Source organism: Ursus maritimus, unplaced genomic scaffold, assembly GCF_017311325.1.
Source record: "Ursus maritimus isolate PB19 unplaced genomic scaffold, ASM1731132v1 scaffold_5, whole genome shotgun sequence".
NCBI lineage: Eukaryota > Metazoa > Chordata > Mammalia > Carnivora > Ursidae > Ursus > Ursus maritimus.
Window position 1 is genome coordinate 23,597,671 of NW_024426663.1, and position 19,160 is coordinate 23,616,830.

The 19,160-nt window shown below is 35.2% G+C and overlaps 1 pseudogene; it reads right to left on the minus strand.

Annotated features, from left to right (window-relative positions):
• Window positions 1-6,782: 6,782 nt before the first annotated feature.
• Window positions 6,783-19,160, minus strand: part of LOC103677148 — a 36,162-nt pseudogene continuing 23,784 nt past the window's right edge.

A 19,160-nucleotide genomic window follows, 5' to 3' on the forward strand; every position in this document is an offset into this window, starting at 1 on the left:
ATCAAAATCAACAAAAGTAGGTCAACACCAAGACATATTGTAATTAATTGGCAAAATATGGTGATAAAGAAAAATCCTACAAGCAACAATACAGAAGATATCCATAATTTACAAGGGAAGACCCATAAGTCTAGCAGCATCTCTCTCAATAGAAACTTAACAGGCCAGAAAAGAGTGGCATGGTATATTTAATGTGCTGAATAGGAAAAATATGCAGCCAAGAATACTCTGTCCAGCAAGGTTATCATTCAGAATAGAAGGAGAGATAAGGAGTTTCCCAGACAAACTAAAATTAAGAAATTTGTGACCTCTAAACCAGCCCTGCAAGAACTATTAAAGGGGGCTCTTTGAATGGGAAGGAAAGACGAAAAGTGACAAAGACAAGAAAGGATCAGAGAAAATCTGCAAAAACAATGACAAAACAAGTAAAATGTCAATAAATACATATCTATCAATAATTATAAGCAAGTGGACTAGATACTCCAGTCAAAAGACATAGAGTATTGGAATGGATAAAAAACAAGACCCATCTATATGCTGCCTACAAGAGGTTCATTTTAGACCTAAATAAACCTGCAGATTGAAAGTGAGGGGATGGAGGAACATTTATCATGCAAGTGGACAGCAAAAGAAAACAAAATAGCAATATTTAGTTAGACAAAATAGATTTTAAACCATAGACTGTAATAAGAGATGAAGAAGGGCACTAAATCATCCTAAAGGGGACAATCCAACAAGTAGATATAATAATTGTAAATACTTACACACCCAACATGGGAGCACCCAGCTACATAAAACAATAGCAAACATAAAGGAGCTCATTGATAATAATACAGTAATAGTAGGGGACTTTAAAACCCCACTTAGATCAATGGACAGATCATCTAAACAGAAAATCAACAAGGTAACAGTGGCTTTGAAACATACACTGGACCAGATGAACTTAACTAATATATTCAGAACATTCTATCCAAAAGCAGCAGAATACACATTCTTTTCAAGTGCACATGGGACTTCTTCAGAATAGATGACATATTATGTCACAAATCAGCCGTCAACAAGTACAAAAAGATTGACATCATACCACTCATATTTTCTGACCAAAACTCTTATGAAACTTGAAATCAAGTGTAAGAAAAACTTTGGAAAGACCACAAATACGTGCAGGTTAAACAACGTGCTACTAAACAATGAAGGGGTCAATAAGGAAATAAAAGAAGAAATAATAATAATAAATGGAAACAAATGAAAATGAAAACATGATGATCAAAAACCTTTTGGATAGAGCAAGAGTGGTCCTAGGATGGAAGTATATAGCAATACAGGCCTACTTCAAGAAGCAAGAAACATTTCAAATAAACAACCTAACCTTACACCTAAAGGAGCTAGAAAAAGTACAACAAACAAAGTCTAAAGCCAACAGAATGAAGAAATTAAAAAAAAAAAATTAAAGCAGAAGTAAATGATATAGGAGCAACAATAAGAACAACAAAAAACCCAGTAGAAAAGTCAATGAAACCAGGAGGTGGTTCTTTGAAAAAATTAATAAAATTGATAAACCACTAGCCAGACTTATGAAAAAGAAAAGAGAAAGGATCCAAATAAATGAAATCACAAATGAGGGAGGATAAATAACAACTAACACCACAGGAATACAAACAATTAAATATTATGAAAAACTATATGCCAACAAATTAGACAACCTGTTATGGAAAATTCCTAGAAACATATAAACTACTAAAAGTGAAACAGGAAGAAATAGAAAACTTGAATGGACCAATAACCAGCAAAGAAATTGAATCAGTAATTTAAAAAACAAAAAACAAAACAAAAACAAAAAAAAAACTCCTAAGAAACAAAAGTCCAGGGCCAGTTGGCCTCCCAGGTGAATTCTTCCAAACATTTAAGGAAAAATTAATACCAATTCTAGAGCTATTCCAAAAAGTAGTGAGAGGAAAACTTTTGAAATCATTCCAAGAGGCCAGCATTACCCATTACCCTAAGACCAAAACGAGACAAGGACTCCACTACTAAAAAGAACTATAGGCCACTATTCCTGATGAACATGGATGCAAAAATTCTCTACAAAATACTAGCAAATGGAATCCAATAGTACGTTAAAACAATCATTCACCACGATCAAGTGGGATTCATTCCTGGGGCACAAGGGTGGCTCAATATTCACAAATCAATCAACGTAATACACCACATTAATAAAAGAAAGGATAAGAATCATGCAATCCTCTCAATAGATGCAGAAAAAGCATTTGACAAAGTAAAACATCCATTCATGATAAAAACCCTCAACAAAAGGAACATACTTCATCATAATAAAAGCTATATATGAAAAACACACAGCTATTTTAATCCCCATTGGGGAAAAGCTGAGAACTATTTCCTCTATGGTCAGGAACAAGACAGGGATGTCCACTCTCACCACTTTTATTCAACCCAGTACTAGAAGTCCTAGCCACAGCAATCAGATAATGGAAAGAAGTAAAAGACATCCACATCAGCAAGAAGTAGTAAAACTTTTACTCTTTGTAGAAGACATGATATTCTATATAGAAAACCCAAAAGACTCCACCAAAAAAAAATGATGAAACTGATAACACAAATTCAGGGAAGTCTCAGGTTACAAAATCAATCTACAGAAATCTGTTGCAGTTTTATACACCAATAATGGGGTAACAGAAAGAGAAATCAAGGAAGCAGTCCCATTTACAATTGCACCAAAATCCGTAAGATAGCTAGGAATAAACCTAACCAAAGAGGTGAAAAATCTATACTCTAAAAACTATAGCACACTGGTAAAAGAAATTGAAGAGGAGACAAAGAAATGGAAAAACAATCCATGCTCATGGATTGGAAGAACAAATACTGTTAAAATGTCTATGCTATCCAAAGCAATCTACACATTTAATGCGATCCCTATCAAAATACCAACAGTATTTTTCACAGAGCTAGAAGAAGCAATCCAAAAATGTGTATGGAACCACAAGACTCTGAGTAGCCAAAGCAATCTTGAAAAGCAAACCTGGAGACATCACAATTCTGGACTTCAACTTATATTACAAAGGTGTAGTGATCAAGGCAGTATGGTACTGGCACAAAAACAGATGACACATAAATGAATGGAACAGTATAGAAAACCCAGGAATGAACCCACAACTATATGGTGAATTAATCTTTGACAAAACAGGAAAGAATATCCAATGGAAAAAAAAAGATAGTTTCTTCAACAAATGATGTTGGGGAAACTGGATGGCAACATGCAAAAGAATGAAACTCGACCACTTTTTTACACCATACACAAAAATAAATTCAAAATGGATTAAAGACCTAAATGTGAGACAGAAAACCATCAAAATCATAGAGGAGAACACAGGAAGTAATCTCTTTGATACTGGCTGTAGCAATTTCTTACTAGACATGTCTTTGAAGGCAAGGGAAACTAAAGAAAAAATAAACTATTGGAACTTCATCAAAATAAAAAGCTCCTGAAAAATGAAGGAAACAATCAACAAAACTAAAAGGTGGGGGTGCCTGGGTGGCTCATTCGGTTAAGTGTCTGCCTTTGGCTCAGGTCATGATCCCAAGGTTCTGGGATTGAGCCCCGTGTTGGGCTCCATGCTCGGTAGGGAACTTGCTTCTCCCTCTCCTCCCCGCTCATGCTCACTTGTGCTGTCACTATCTTTGTGTCTCTCTCTCAAATAAATAAATAAATAAATAAATAAATAAATAAATAAAAGGTGACCTTTGGAATGGGAAATGTCTGCAAATGTCATATCTGATAAAGGGTTAGTATCCAAAAATTATAAAGAAGTTACACAACTCAATACCCAGAAAACAAATAATGCAGTTCAGAAATGGGCAGAAGACACATATAGACATTTTTCCAAAGAATACATACAGATGGACAACAGACACATGAAAAGTTACTCAACATCACTCATCATCAGGGAAATACAAATCAAAATCACAGTGAGATATCACCTCACACCAGTAAGAATGACTAAAAATAACAATACAGGAAACAACAGGTGTTGGAGAGGATGTGGAGAAAGGGGAACCCTCTTACACTGTTGGGAGTGCAAACTGGTTCAGCCACTCTGGAAAACAGTATAGAGTTTCCTCAAAAAGTTAAAAATAGAACTACCCTATGATCCAGTAATTGCACTAGTAGGTATTTACCCAAAGGATGCAAAAATATAAATTTGAAGGGATACTTGCATCCTGATGTTTATAGCAGCATTATCAAGAATAGCCAAATTATGGAAAGAACCCAAATGTCCACTGACTGATGAATGTATAAAGAAGAGGTGTTATATATATACAGTGGAATATTGCTCAGCCATAAAAAAATGATGAAATCTTGCCATTTGCAGCAACATGGATGGAGCTAGAGAGTATTATGCTAAGCAAAATAAGTCAGAGAAAGAAATACTGTATGATTTCACTCAGATGTGGAATTTTAGAAACAGAGGAACATAGGAGGAAACGAGAGAAAAACCCAAGAAACAGACTCAACTATAGGGGACAAACTTATGTTTACCAAGAGGGGAGATGGGCGAGGGGATGGTTTAAAGAGGTGCTGCAGATTAAGGAGGGCACTCATGATGAGCAGTAGGTGTTCTTTGTATTTAAGTGTTGAATCACTAAATTCTACACCTGAAACTGAAAAAAAAAAAAAAGAGAGAGAGAGAGAGAGGAGAGAGACACAAACTCAGCAAAACCTCTCAAGGCAGAAAATATGATGATTGTATTTCTTTCTTTGTTTAAACCCAAAGAATAAAGAGAACAGAGCAACAATTTTGTCAGATTTTTGTTTGAAAACGTCTTTTGGCTACATGTGAAGAACAAAATTGTAGGAGCTAAGATGTTCAAAGGCCAGTTTGAGAAGCTGTTGTAATAGTCCAAATAGGAAGTGATGTTTGTATGGGTACGTTTATGGTAAACATGGCGGAAAAGTATCCAGGTTTGAGAAATATTTAGTAGATAATAGTAATCAATGCAATGATGGATTTAAAATGGGAGAATCTTAAGGGGGGAGATGAAAAGAATGACACCAGATCTGTGTAAATTTGTGGATGATGGTGCTTTTCTTCAGATAGTCAACACTCATAGTCAGTAGTTAGATTTGTTTACTTTCATCAGGTTAAGTTAGAAGGTGTACTGAGACATATAAAAACTATCAAGTAGGATGGTTGTTATGGTCCCATACTGAAGAGTTGTGATTACTGCATTTTGTTCCATTGATTGTAATGCTTCATTTTGTTTAGAAGTTCTTCATTGCTGGACAGTTAAACTCTGTTCAAGTTTTCATTAAGATGGATAATGCTATTAGGATGGACATCTTTGTGCCATTAGCTTGTTCCTTGTTTCAGATTATTTTTAGAGTAAACATACTAGAAATAGATATCCTGGGTCAGCTAGTACTAAAACTTTTTTTACACTTACTGAATATTGTCAACTGATTTTCCAAAATATTGTATTTATAGTGCCACTAGTAAAACATAGATCTGCAAACTTAATTGCACTCTTGTACTCATGACAAGTTCAATAGACCACACATCTACTCCATCACAAAGTCTCTGTTAAGGAAGAAAATAAACCTCTCCACATCCCATATAAGGCTACCCTCCTGAGATTTCTAAGTGCTTCATATTTCTTTTCTCAGGTTGATGGTGAGTAATAATGTCTTTGCTGTCAGAGTAAACTCTTCTGGTAGGATGGCCTTACATTCTAGCCCCTACTAAGTAATGACACTAAAGCAAACATACACAAAGATAATACTTTAACTCGAAGTCTTGGTCACCATTTTACTTAATTATTAATTTTATTTAAAGCAGTATTTCCCCTTTAAAAATGATGCCTAATGAAATTAAACATTTAAATCAGGATAATTTATAAAGAATAATATATATAAAAATATATATGTATAAAATTTTATGTCATATATGTGTGTGCATATAAAATTCTATGTATTAGAAGGGAAACTATGTGTCTGTGTGTATATATATATGTATTTTTTTTCCTCCTGACATATCATATAGTCCCACTCTCTAAAAGCAATAGCATAAACTAGCATTTTTTTTTTACCCTTTCAGATGTCCTTATTATTTATTTTTGGTTATACAATTTTTTTATAAGCAAATTTTTTTTTAAATTTATTTGACAGAGACAGCCAGCGAGAGAGGGAACACAAGCAGGGGGAGTGGGAGAGGAAGAAGCAGGCTCCCAACGGAGAAGCCCGATGTGGGGCTCGATCCCATAACTCCGGGATCACTCCCTGAGCCGAAGGCAGACACTTAATGACTGCGCTACCCGGGCACCCCTTGATTATACAATTTTATTAACACAAAGAAATCATACTGTGTCTATTTGATAGCCTGTTTTATTTTTCATTGTAAATGATATTTAGTACATGATATTTATATATCATTATACATGAAAATTCCTTATTATTTTTAAATGAATGGAAAATTTTCCCTTTGTTTACATGTCCATAGTATTTTCTGTTGCTTTCATTCACTGCACATTTAGAGTGTTTCCATTTGTTTTGTTTTTTAAAAAATGATAACATGGTCATCTTTTTTTTTCATAGACATTTACACACCTGTATAAATACAGTTTAAGGATAAGCTTAGAGAAATGGCTGAGTTAATATGTACACATTCAAAATTTTATTATAGATTTATGTAAAGCACTCTTGTGAGGAAGTGTATCCATTAAATTCTCATTTATTTACAATTGATAATCAATTTATTAAAAAGGATGATCTAAGCATCTGCAATGGTGACTTTAATCTTGAGTCCTGGAGCAATACTGATGCAAATAATCTGCTTAATAATCTCAGAAGGACTGTGCAGATCAGTGAGTTGCTTGTGGATCCTCTTCTGAGAATGATCCCAAGTCTTAGAACCATCACTGCAAGTTTTTCTTGTAGTGATTCTGAGTCTTGGTAGGTATCTGAACTGTCCTTTCACTTTAAGATTCTTTTCCTTTGTGCCTCTGATCAAGTAAGCACATACCTTCTCCACAGATTTATCTTGCATTTGGTTAGAGGAATTCTCATTCGGTGAATCACAGCCTCTGGTTCCACAGGTGTCTTCCCAGAGTCTTTAAGAGGCCTGGCTGTGGCGTGGTATCCTTACCGACTTGTTCCTCCCCCAGAGCGGACAGCCCTGAGTCAGGAGCAGGGCATCCAGAGCTCCACTGTGGCTGACACTGGGTCTTCCTCAAAGAGTAAATTCTCATTTTAAAGTGTGAGTATACATAGTGGTATGCTGATAAATGCTTAATAATTGCTTCTCCGGCTTAAAAACAAACTACAAAAACAAAAAACAAAAAAACAAAAACCTTTCTTGATAGCGATTAACAAACTCCACGGTAAAAGTCCTCCAGCCAACGTCAATTTCAAACAACCTACATGATGTTACTGAAGTTAATGAATTGTGCAAAAATGAACCAAATCAGCTCTCACGAGTTGGGAAAGCTGTCTCTGGTATACCACTGATTGTGTTTCCTCACAATCCCTTAACTATGGGTGCTATCAAACATTTAAACATATTTCATATTCCATCATAGTTTATAGATTAGCAGAGGTATTTCTTTTTATTTTTATTTGCATTTATTCAATAATAAATGAATAGTTTTTTGTAATGGTGTTCTCCTTATAGCTGTGTGTTCATGTTCTATGCTTCATTTCCATAGGATTGTTCATCCCTCTACAATTGATTTGAACCTCTTCTTTCTGTGGAAAGAAAAGCATTCTTTTTTTTATAAGTTGTCAATATTTGTCTTGTTTGTCATTTATCTTTTAACTTTTATTATTATTTTGTATTTGTGTGCTGCAGAGTTTTTAATTTTTATGAAATCAATGTATTACATTTTCTTTTAGGCATTCAGATTTGTAATAATTAGAAACAAATTAGAAAACATGGATAAATTAATGAATGTCTTTAGATGTCAATTTTCTTACCTGTTAAGTAGGAGTTGATGGCTCTATTTTTTTGTAGCTCAAATAGTATATAATCCTTTAAAACATTTCTACTTTGGTTTCTTTAACTTGGGTTATTTCTGTGAGAATCAAATATTGGAGAGAAAAACTTCACTCAGCAAAATAATCTGCCATTCACTAGCAATTTACTTGAGAACAAACCCTCAGTTGTATCCTTTTCCTATTTCTTGCCAAATGTGTGGAAAATTTCCCAACCAAATGACTAGGTTCTTTCTTAAAGTGAGAGCAGTGCCCATGTTGTGGTTCTAATGGGTGGGGAGGTATCTTTTAGTGGGAGATGAGTTCTTCCTCATGGGTATGTTTTCTCATGTCCAGCAAGAATTTCTACTTATGAAATCTCACCACATAATCCTTCTGTAGTGTATTCTGTAACTTTTCCCCTATAACTTTCCTACATTTTTTTTTCTTGGAACAAAAGACAAGAAGATACAAACATAAGCAACTTTCAAATTGTGATTTCTTATCAGTGGTAGATGAGTCCTTTAAGTAATATAGATTTAAAACCAGTGATCTTTCCTTTATCTTCAAATTCATGCTCCATTTTTCTACCAGGATATCAGGATCAGAGGACCTTAGATGCAAGATACTGGACTAGATTATACCACATAAGTAAGATACAGCTGAACCAGAAAAAAATATGCCTGAATGTGTGTGTGTGTGTGTGTGTGTGTGTGTGTGTGTGTGTGTGTGTGTATAATTAAGCTGCATTCTGTTTTCAACTTGGAAATTGGTTGTATTTAAAAATGCTGCTCATAATTTGGAGATTAAAGTATATTTAGTATTTAATAATACGGTCATTAGGATCTCAGATAAGTTCATAAGTTTCTATTTAACAGATTAAGTATCTAAAAGAAAAAAAAATATTAAAACGAATGGTAGGGAACAGAATGTGGATCCTGGGAAATTAAGGGCTGTGGTTGGAAGAGATTTTCCCTTTTCTCACTTCTGTTGCTATTCTGATTGTTGCTGCTCAAGGTTATCGAGGGCTGCAATTAGAGAAAATGTATAAAGAGATTTATTAACAGTAAGAAGAAATGGAGAAATTCAAGCCGAGTCCTTTACATATTCATTTTACCTCAAAGCTCAGAGTTGGTAACAGGCAGAAGTAGTATTCCAAAATAGTTATGTATTTCTTTTTTTTTCCCCTTCTTTCTTTCTCATGTCTCTTCTCTATTTCCCGCTCATGTCTTAGCACATCAGATCCACATTCTAATTAACTGGCATTATAGCCTGGTAGGAAGGAAGGACCAGACTAGTGTATATGTGATGGGTGTAGGGTGAGAAACTGCATCTGACAGGAAGAGGAACTCTAGTAATTAGGAGAAAGCTGAGAGATAAATGGAGATTCTGCAAAACAAAGGGGAGACAAGAGAAAAAGCTCTTCCTCTGTAGTACATGAAAGTCAGTATTTCCAAAGGCGTTTTTTGTTTTGTTTTGTTTTTTTTTTTACTTAATTTTTTTTACAACAGTTTCAGATTTACAGTAAAACTGAAAGGAAGGTACAGAGATTTTCTCTATGCCTCCTGCCCCTACACAGGCATATCTTCCCTCATTATCAACAACCCCCATCAGAGTGATGCATTTGTTACAAATGATGAACTGACATTGACCCATCATAATCACCTGAAGTCCAAATTTACCTTAGGGTTCTCTACTGGTATTGTACAGTCTGTAGGTCTGGATGAATGTATAATGACATGTATCTATCATTATAATACAGAGCATTTTCACTGCCCTAAAAATCCTGTATGCTCTACCTATTTATCCTCCCCACTCCAATACCTGGAAACCACCGATCTTGTTACTATTTCCATAGTTTTGCCTTTTTGAGAATGCCGTATAGTTGGAATCATACACTAGGTAGCCTTTTAAGGTTGGCTTTTGACTTAGTTATATACATGTAAGTTTCCTCCATGTCTTTTCATGGCTTTATAGGTCATTTCTTTTTAGTGCTAAGTAAAATTTCCCTTTCTAAGGTACCAGTTTATTTATCCATTCACCTATTGAAAGACATCTTGGTTGCTTCCAAGTTTTGGCAGTTATGAATAAAGAAGCTGTAACCATTGGCATGCAGGTTTTTGTGTGGACATGTTTCCAACTCCTTTGGCTAAATTCCAAGGAGTATAATTGCTGGATCATTTGGTAAAAGCATGTTTATTTTGTAAGAAACCATCAAACTGTCCTTCTAAGTGTCTGTACTATTTTGCATTCTCAGCAGCAATGAATGAGAGTTCCTATTGCTCCACATCCTGGTCAGCTTTTCGTGTTGTCAGTTTTCTGGATTTTGGCCATTTGAATAGTCCTGCAGCCAAAGACTTTTACATGTTTTCAAAAATATGACTAACACTTCTAAATAGCATTGATTAAGCAATAATAACATTAATGAATTGATTGCCTGATTTTAGAGAGAGAGTGTGTGTGTGCACGCAGTGGAGGGGAAGGGAGAGACAGAGGGAGAGAGAGAGAGAATCTCAAGCAGACTCCTCACTGAGCAAGAAGCTGATGTGGGGGTTGATCTCACGACCCCGAGATCATGATCTGAGCTGAAACCAAGAGTCAGACACCTAACTGACTGAGCAACCCAGGCTCCCCAGCAATAATACCATTGATAAAACGTGTGTACTTTTTTTTTCCATACCATTTTTTATATTTTTAATAATATTCTTTATTATATTATGTCACCATACAGTACACCCCCAGTTTTTGATGTAAAGTTCCATGATTCATTACTTCTGTATAACACCCAGTGCACCATGCAATATGTGCCCTTCTTAATACCCATCACCAGCCTATCTCATTCCCCCACGCCCCTCCCCTCTGACGCCCTCAGTTTGTTTCCCAGAGTCCATAGTCTCTCATGGTTCATTCCGCCTTCTGTTTACCCTCCCCTTTCTTCTTCCCTTTCTTCTCCTACCGATCTTCCTACTTCTTATGTTCCATAAATGAATGAAACCATATGATAAGTGTATACTTTTAATTTAAACCAAACTTTATTTTATTTTATTTTATTTTATTTTATTTATTTATTTATTTATTTTTGGTCCTTAGTGGTAGTATGTTACTGAATGGAGTAAATTTTAAAACTTAAAATCTTAAAAGCTTTAAATCCAAATTATATAGCTTCTTACCAAATTCAGGAGTCTCCTCTAAAAAAATTCTTAATAGTCAGTTGTGTAGTCGCTGATTGCCTGATTTAATCCATGAGATGCCCTCTCTGTAGGGGTCATTCTCTCAGCAGCCACAAGGGAGACAGTAAAGCAAGTGTTTGAGGATATAGGCTCTAGATAGATTATTTTGTTCCTACTAACAGGATCTTAGGCAAGATATCAGACAAACTTCCTATTTCAGACTCCTCAACCCAAAAAAGGACAAAATAATAGAGTATTTTAAGTATTTAACCAGAAAATGAATATTAAGTGATTTGGATATGCTGATACCTGCCTAAGTCTTGGTAAATTTTAGTTATTATTAACTACATATAGGAAAATGACAGTTATTGAACTAAAATATTTCCCCTTGAAAGTAGCAAATATGGAGAAGAAAAATATCTCTAAATGCTAACTATATCAAGTATCTATGGGCATATTCATTGTGATATGAAGAACCCAAAAGAGGGTAAGGCATTTGCAAGTGCCTTTCATCTCTTCTAGTAGGAACAACAGCTTCTCTTTGTCACTGACACAATTCATGACTACATTTGGTGAGAATATAATCATGTATCTTCTGAATACCATTATGACTGTTTTCTCATTGGCCACATCTTACTAACTGTATCTCTTAGCTTCCCTTGGAAATTCTACACGTAAACTAACAGAGGAAATGTATAGAAAAATCCTTAAAGTGTATTCATTTGTCATTAGCTCACTAAATTTTAATTTAAAATTACAAATTAGAAGCAAAAATTGCACCTTGTAGTATTTAAAAGTGAGTAGATTCCAAACTGTGTGTGTATGTGTGTGTGTGTGTGTGTGTGTGTGTATATATCTATATATCTATATATCTAGATATATATAGTATTTTGTACTATATAGGCTATGTTCTTATCCCTCTTCTGTTGTAACAGAATTTAAGGGCTCAACTTTGTGTCATTACTACTTTAAAGGAGATACCTTTCACTCTATCCTTTGAATTTCTTCTTCCAGAAGTTGCTGTGGTTTGTTATGATTGCCCACACCTTTCCTTGGTTGCCCTCAAAGATAGGCATAAAGAATCCATTTATTTTAAGCACTTTACTGTTTTTCCCCTGTGGAAAAACTAATGGGATGTTCTCATAAACAACAGTAAAAGTATAAACATCACAAACAACAATGTCCAAATAATGAGACAATGCTTCCACATAACCTGCTCACTTAAGAGGAAGTTTATGTATAATTTCCTATTTTCTTCTTTAACTGAAGAGTTTGAGTTTGAGTTCTGTGGCTGCCATAAAATGTTCCCTCAGATCTTTGACATCAAAGAGCATAACTGACTGAAGCCCAGGGTGATGGGCTTCATCCATCTACATCTTCGAGCTGAGACACTCTCCTCATGCTGATGACTAAGCATGCCATGGACACACTAAGGCAGCTCATTTCTGGGAGGTACAGGACTCCTCTGATGGAGAGTGTTGCCTTCAAGGTTCTCCAACAGCCTTGCTGCATGCTACAACTGTACTATAGTCTAAAACTCCCCCCACAAATTTCTTTCCTTCCCTCTCTTTCACTAAGGTCAGTGCTACTTGCAGTGGGATAGCTTTCTCAGTACCACCTCCCCTCTTGCCCTTTTAATTCACCCTGGCAGGCATTTTCCTTAATAAATCTTTTGAGTGCTTTCTTTTTTTTTTTTTTTTCCATGTTGAAATCTGCTTCTCAGAAGACCTGAACTTACATAAGCCCTCAAGAGAATTTATCTCTTTCCATCACACACACAGTGCTCATTTGGATAAAACAAATGTGTGGAAAGAGTAAAAATGAAAAAAAAAAAAAAAAGCTAATAGGATATTTCAGTGGAAATGAATAATATTTAACCTGAAATATTCTAGGAAATAGAGATACTGGTTATAAATTCATATTAAATATTCTAGTGAATGTCTGTATTTGTTGGATATCATGCATATATTGGCAAGTTGTATTTTGAAAAGTTTTATTAACATGCAGTTGATAATTTCATAGCAATCTTTATAAAACCCAAAGGCACATAAAACAACTTGTCCTTGTCTTTGGGAAATGTGCCCAAAGTTCATAAAGTTAAAAGGAGAAGATTAAAAGTGCCCCTAAAAATTGCAGGTTCCACTATCACAGGTTCTATCTTTGTTCTATCACTCCTGCTACCATAACCAATCCACACTATTTTTCCAAATAAACTTTGGTTTCTTATCTGAGCCATGAACTGTTTGGAAACAGGAAGAGAAGCAAAAATTGACAAACCACAGTAAAGTGATATCCAATCAGGAAGGTTTAAAACCACTCTACCTTCTGTTTCAATTACCAATGACAAGCTAGGCATGAAACATGTCATGGGAAATGTCACTTGCTGGATTAATTTGTCTCACCTCTGTTGAAAAACAACAGTCCATATCAGGATTCTGGTATTTTTTGCTTAGGCAAAATGCAAATCACGTTGTTCTAGTCCAAGCATATTCATAATCCCTCCAATAAAAAGATTACTTAGTGGGCAAGAAGTTATGGTTATTTCCATGAAGTTAAAAAAAAAAAAGGAGCAATTTGTGTAATGATCCAATCACTTATGATTGTGATAAATCACGGCATTATTCTATGATACAATTAATTTGGACTTCTAAAGAAGTATAGGAATTCCCCTCAGGTTATGGAAAATATAGCAATGATAGCTTAGAGAGTAGTTTCAAGCAGAAGAACTAAAATGAAGAAATGAAAAAGTCTAGAATTTGAGACTTATATCTGGAGAATCAAAAAAAATTAGTTGGACTGGAATGAAAGTTCATGAAGAGTATTTTTTGAAAATAATATTGAAAAATATAGCTAAGTATGGCTCAAGGGAGATATTGAATGTCACAATAAAGAGTGTATTTCCTATTGTTTAGACCACTGGTACCCAATCAGGAGGATGTATATACTGACGATGCCCAAAACAGGGGCAGTCTCAAGATTTTCACTATTATTGAATGTTTCTGAGAGGTCAAGAGCAAAAAGACAGATTGGATTCACTAAATAACAATGCCATTTATTATTTACCCATACCAACAATTATAGTAAATAATTTACCTTCTTTCAACTCATTTAATTATCATAGTAACTGTACGAGTTAAATACTGTCTTATACATTTTGCTTGTGAAGAACAGCAGCTTAGTGGGATTAAGTAACATTTTCAGCCCTTTGTTAAGTAGCAGGGTTTGGATTCAAAGACAGATCTATAGGACCACAAAGATGATTTCTTAACCACTGCGGTGTTCTACAGAATTTGTGACTTTTCACATAATCTGCATAAGTTTACTAAAGAGTTAAGAAGTGGGTAACTAGTTAAAAAATACAGCAACTAGAACTTCTTTTGATGGACTTTGGGTTAATAAGAAGTATGAAACCTCGAGAGAGTTTAATTTAATTGTCGTTTGCAGAATGGTGTATGACTCAAGTCTCCAGCCTTGATGTTTTTGCGCACTTTGCCCATTTAGGTGAAATCCCTAACCTCTTGCCAATGTGCCTTTACTCTTCTCTGTTTTTCTTCCTTTTTCTTTCAGTACTAAGAATCTGCTCATTTCAATTAGCACTGAAATTTAGTAAGAGTCATTACCTTCCCCTTGACTCTTTTACATTATTTTAGTTAACACTTCATAAAATCTTTGTACCTTAACCAGGGCATGCTTGTCTTTTACCAGAAATAGAGGGATGGGGTTTTATATTTTCATTATTCTACAATTTCAGGTAATGCAGTTTGGGGCAAGATGCACTGTTTTTCTTCCTTTAATAGGGTATCACAGTGAAATAGGGATGAGGTTTTTTGGGCACATGTTGCTTTTGAATAAAAGCCCGAGATCTAATGTCAAATGCAGATTTTCGGAATTAAGAAGCAATAAAACTGAAAGGAAACATCTTCTGAAGCAGACTCATGAAAAGGTGGCAGAACTTGAGGAAGAAACTGAGGATTATAGGCGAGAATGTCCTTTGATTTGATGTTAGATCTACCTTAACGTCCAGAGCCCAAAAAGTATGGGAGCTAAAATCTGTAATCTATCATGGTTTCCTGTTAGCAGTAAGTACTTATCTCAAGTCAGGGGTTATAGGCACAAAGCAGGTAAATTGACAGCATTGATGCTAGCTCATCCGGCTGTCCTAAAGCCCAGCAAAGAGAACCTGCAACAACCAGAAGAGGGAGATCCCTCTTCAGGAAGGACTGAGGCCTTGATTGCTTTCATCGTTTCCCCTGCTTCTCTGCCAAAGAATCTAGAACATAAAACAATGAAACATGTTTTGAAAAAATGACCCGATTTTTCAATAGAAAAGAGATGCAATAGTTAAGGAAATATGATGTTAAAAAAAAAAACACACAAACATACATCTTTAACACATGAGAATTGTTTTTACTAGATAGTCCAGTGCTCCTGCTCCTGATAGGAGGTTCTCTTCCAAGTGATGATTGAGAGACCTCGCTGCTGTCTGTGTCTTTGCCACCTTCAGTATGTGATAGGAGAGAGCTGGCTGCTGTCTGTGGCTTTGCCACCTTTAATACGTGGCTTTCAAGGTTGTCATGTTCCTCAGCGTGAACCCGCAAAAAGGAAAAGCATGGATAACGGTGCATGAAAGATTTTTGTGGGTATGGTCTAGAAGTGGTGTTTTTTTACTCTTCCAGTCTTTCAGCTAAATGCCACACCTAACTGCAAAAGAGGCTGGGTTAAATGTGGCCAAAACAAAGGGAATGGGTTTGGTGATCAGCTGCCAGTCTTTACCACAAGGGGGAAAAACACAACACAATATTTTAACCTTGTCAGCAATAATTTCTAATTCTTTTTTTTTTTTTTTTTTTTTTTTTAGCAAAAACTGTTCTTGGAATTAATGAAAAGCATTAATGGGTGTTTTCCTTATGGAAAAGAAAAACCAAATCGCAAACTCGTACAGAGTAATTCAACCCAAACTATTCTGCACAATAGTTTGAAAATTTGTTTTTACTGTGGATTATTTGCATTTCTAAAGTTATTAAAGTTTTTATTGGAGGTGGGCAAGAGTGGGAGAGTAGAAAATAGCGTTTTCCTCCATCATTGCAGCAATCTAGAGAAGATGAAAGTAGAAGTCAGGTTCAAAACATTGCTCTTGAGGGAGAAAAACTGGTCCTTGCCATCTGATAGTAGGAGAATGGCCAATAAGGCAAGAGAGATCCAGAAAGACTCACCCTGTAAAGTCTCATCCTTTGTGGTATCCAGGAGAATTTATGGCCCGTCTGGTGCTAACATTTTCTTTTCTGAGCTGTAATTTCTTCCTGCTATTTCCAAGCTTTCAGTAAAGTTTGGTTTAGAGTTACAGCTTGAACTAAGCTGAGTTTTGTAGAATTAAGGGAGAAATCTGCTCCTGTGTTTGGAGTGAAGAATTATGGACAGACTGATGACAAGCCGAAGGAGCAAGTAACTAGGTGATTGCAGGGCCTGGAGAACAAAGCAGAGCCCTTTCGCTAGTGGCTAGATACTAGAACCCAATAAAAACCCCAGCTTTCTTTAGTCACACAGCATAGACGTTCTTAAAAACATTTTCTTCGTTTATGAGAAAAGACTTATTCTTTGGTGGTGGATTATCTAGGGTATCTCAGAGTTAATATGTCATGTAATGTAAACGTGATTCCAGTGCTATAATCAGAGCTAATTTTTCCTGCAGGAATAGACAACACATTTCACGGCTCTGATTCTATTAATCCAAAATAATAATGCCTAATTCATACTATTTTCTGGTAATATAAGGTATACGAATATTCTCTGGGAACTCTAAAGTACTATGCAAGTGTAGGGGATAAGCATTCATGCTGAAAATCATCACAAATATTCCTATAAATTAATATTTTATGTCTAATAAAAAGGTCAGTTTTCTTTTTGATATTCTCTACATTCACTTAGACAGATTCTCTATCCCTGCATCATGGAAATCAATAATAACGTTTCCATATTGAATGAAAGGACGTGTGGCCTGGAAAAAAATTTTTTTTTTTCAGTTGGCTTAGATAAGAAAGAGTTTACTTATCACTGCTATAGGGGAAAGAGTTTATCTCCACTAAATCACCAAGCTAAATAGTGGAGATGTTAATCAGAATTGTACCCAGGCCGTTTTAAAGGTTAAAGTTTGCTCAAAGCCATGAAATAATTTAAATTAAAAAATGGAACTTGGCTCTTGCCATGTTGCTCTGTAGACTTTCAAGTCGAAAGCACAAAATTTCATTTAAAAACATTATTGAGTTATCAAAATTCAATGCAAAAATATGATATTTAGGTAGAAAAGGTCAGATTAAAAAAAAACAGGAGTCTCAAAAACTTGAAATGTCAAGATTCTGGGGAAAACTACAAAATAATTTTAAGCTTACTGTTTGAGTGAAACTATTTCTTGTGAAGTATAAGGGAAATGCACTGTAGCACAGTGGTACAGCTCTTCATAAAAGGTGTGAGTGATAATTTCTCTCTGGGGAGTAATATTTGCAGGTCTGGGAGTTAGAGGGCATGTTTAAAGGTATTGCTTTAAATAATAAATGCTACTGCTTTGGTAATGTTGGATTTTCTTTCCCAGTAATCTGGCATCTGTGGAATTTTAAATGCAAGGATAACTCTGAACATGTATAAAAATACACCTATAACTTCTTAATATCTTTCTTTCTTCTTTTAAATCTTAAGTGAATTGTAGAAGGGATTAGTTCAGCCACATAAAGTTGTGTTTTTAAGGTGGAACAGAATAAGCAAAGTCCAAAAAAGTAACTTTGCAAAAATCAAATATTCATCTCAGTTGTAGATAACTTTATTAGCAAATTAGGTCATTGATTCTTGGTGGTACAAATGGATAGACTTGATTTCTAAAATTTTATATTCTTCAGAAATTGCAAGGTCCCCTGTTCCACTTTTGAATAATGCTTTTTTTTTTTTTTTTGGCTCTTTTGCAATTTATAGTCTACTTCTATGGAGATTATAGGGTACTCAGGACTCAATATTTTGATTTACTTAAGGATTCTGGATAGCATCAAAATTCATGAAAAAGGAGACAGCAAATGAGAACAAAATTGTGACAAGAGGTTTTTTGGCTGTTTTATTGGAAGGGGGTCCTTTCCCCTTTAAGATTTCCAGGAAAGGGTAAGATTATTGGTGGGAAAGTTTGCCCCAGGAGAGGGCTTTATACCTTCCCACTTTCCTGGTATGATTTATAGAATGCCAGACCAACCAAAAATAGTGCCGCAAATTTTACAAAACTCCTTCGTTTTAAGACAAGAAAAGGCTTTAATATGCAATCTGTCAATGATTGATACCTCGGGTTAGTGCATATTCTGTATCATTTCCCAAACAGTGACTCAGATAATGTGGAGGAGCTGAAGAAACACTTGATGCCCTGAGGGAAAATTGAGGAGAGAAAAATTAAATAGGAAGAAAATTCTACTTAAATGAAGTAAAGTTGTTTTTGTTTCTGTTTTGCTTTTTTTTTTTTTTTTTTTTTTTCTGCTTCACAATTTCTTCTAGAACCATCAGTAAACAAAGTTGCCTTAAAATAACAACTGATATTTCTGGGCTTAGGAAATTTACTTTCTTTCCATTTTACTTTAAAGGATACTAATCACACAAAAATCCAAAAATATTTGTTAAAGTGGAAGAATATCTCCCTGATTGTACTGCAGAGTTCAAATATGAAGTACAATCGTTCTCTCCCCTCTTGAGAATATCACCATGTTTAAAATAGTATGACCCTAGTGTTGCAGATACAGAACTTTCATACTGGGCAACCTTGAGTTTAGAAATAGGGATCCAGTTTGCTGGAGTAGTGGAATATAGGAGGGATCTTCTTTCCTCCCACCCTCACTCCCCTCCTCCCTCCCTCCCTCCCTTCCTTCTTTCCTTCCTGGAAAGTAAAAAGATGTTTTCCTTTGCAGGAGTATTTTCTCACCACTTGAAACTTCCCATCCTTGTTCACCAATGCCACCATTCTCATTCTCCTGATAAACACTCCCCTT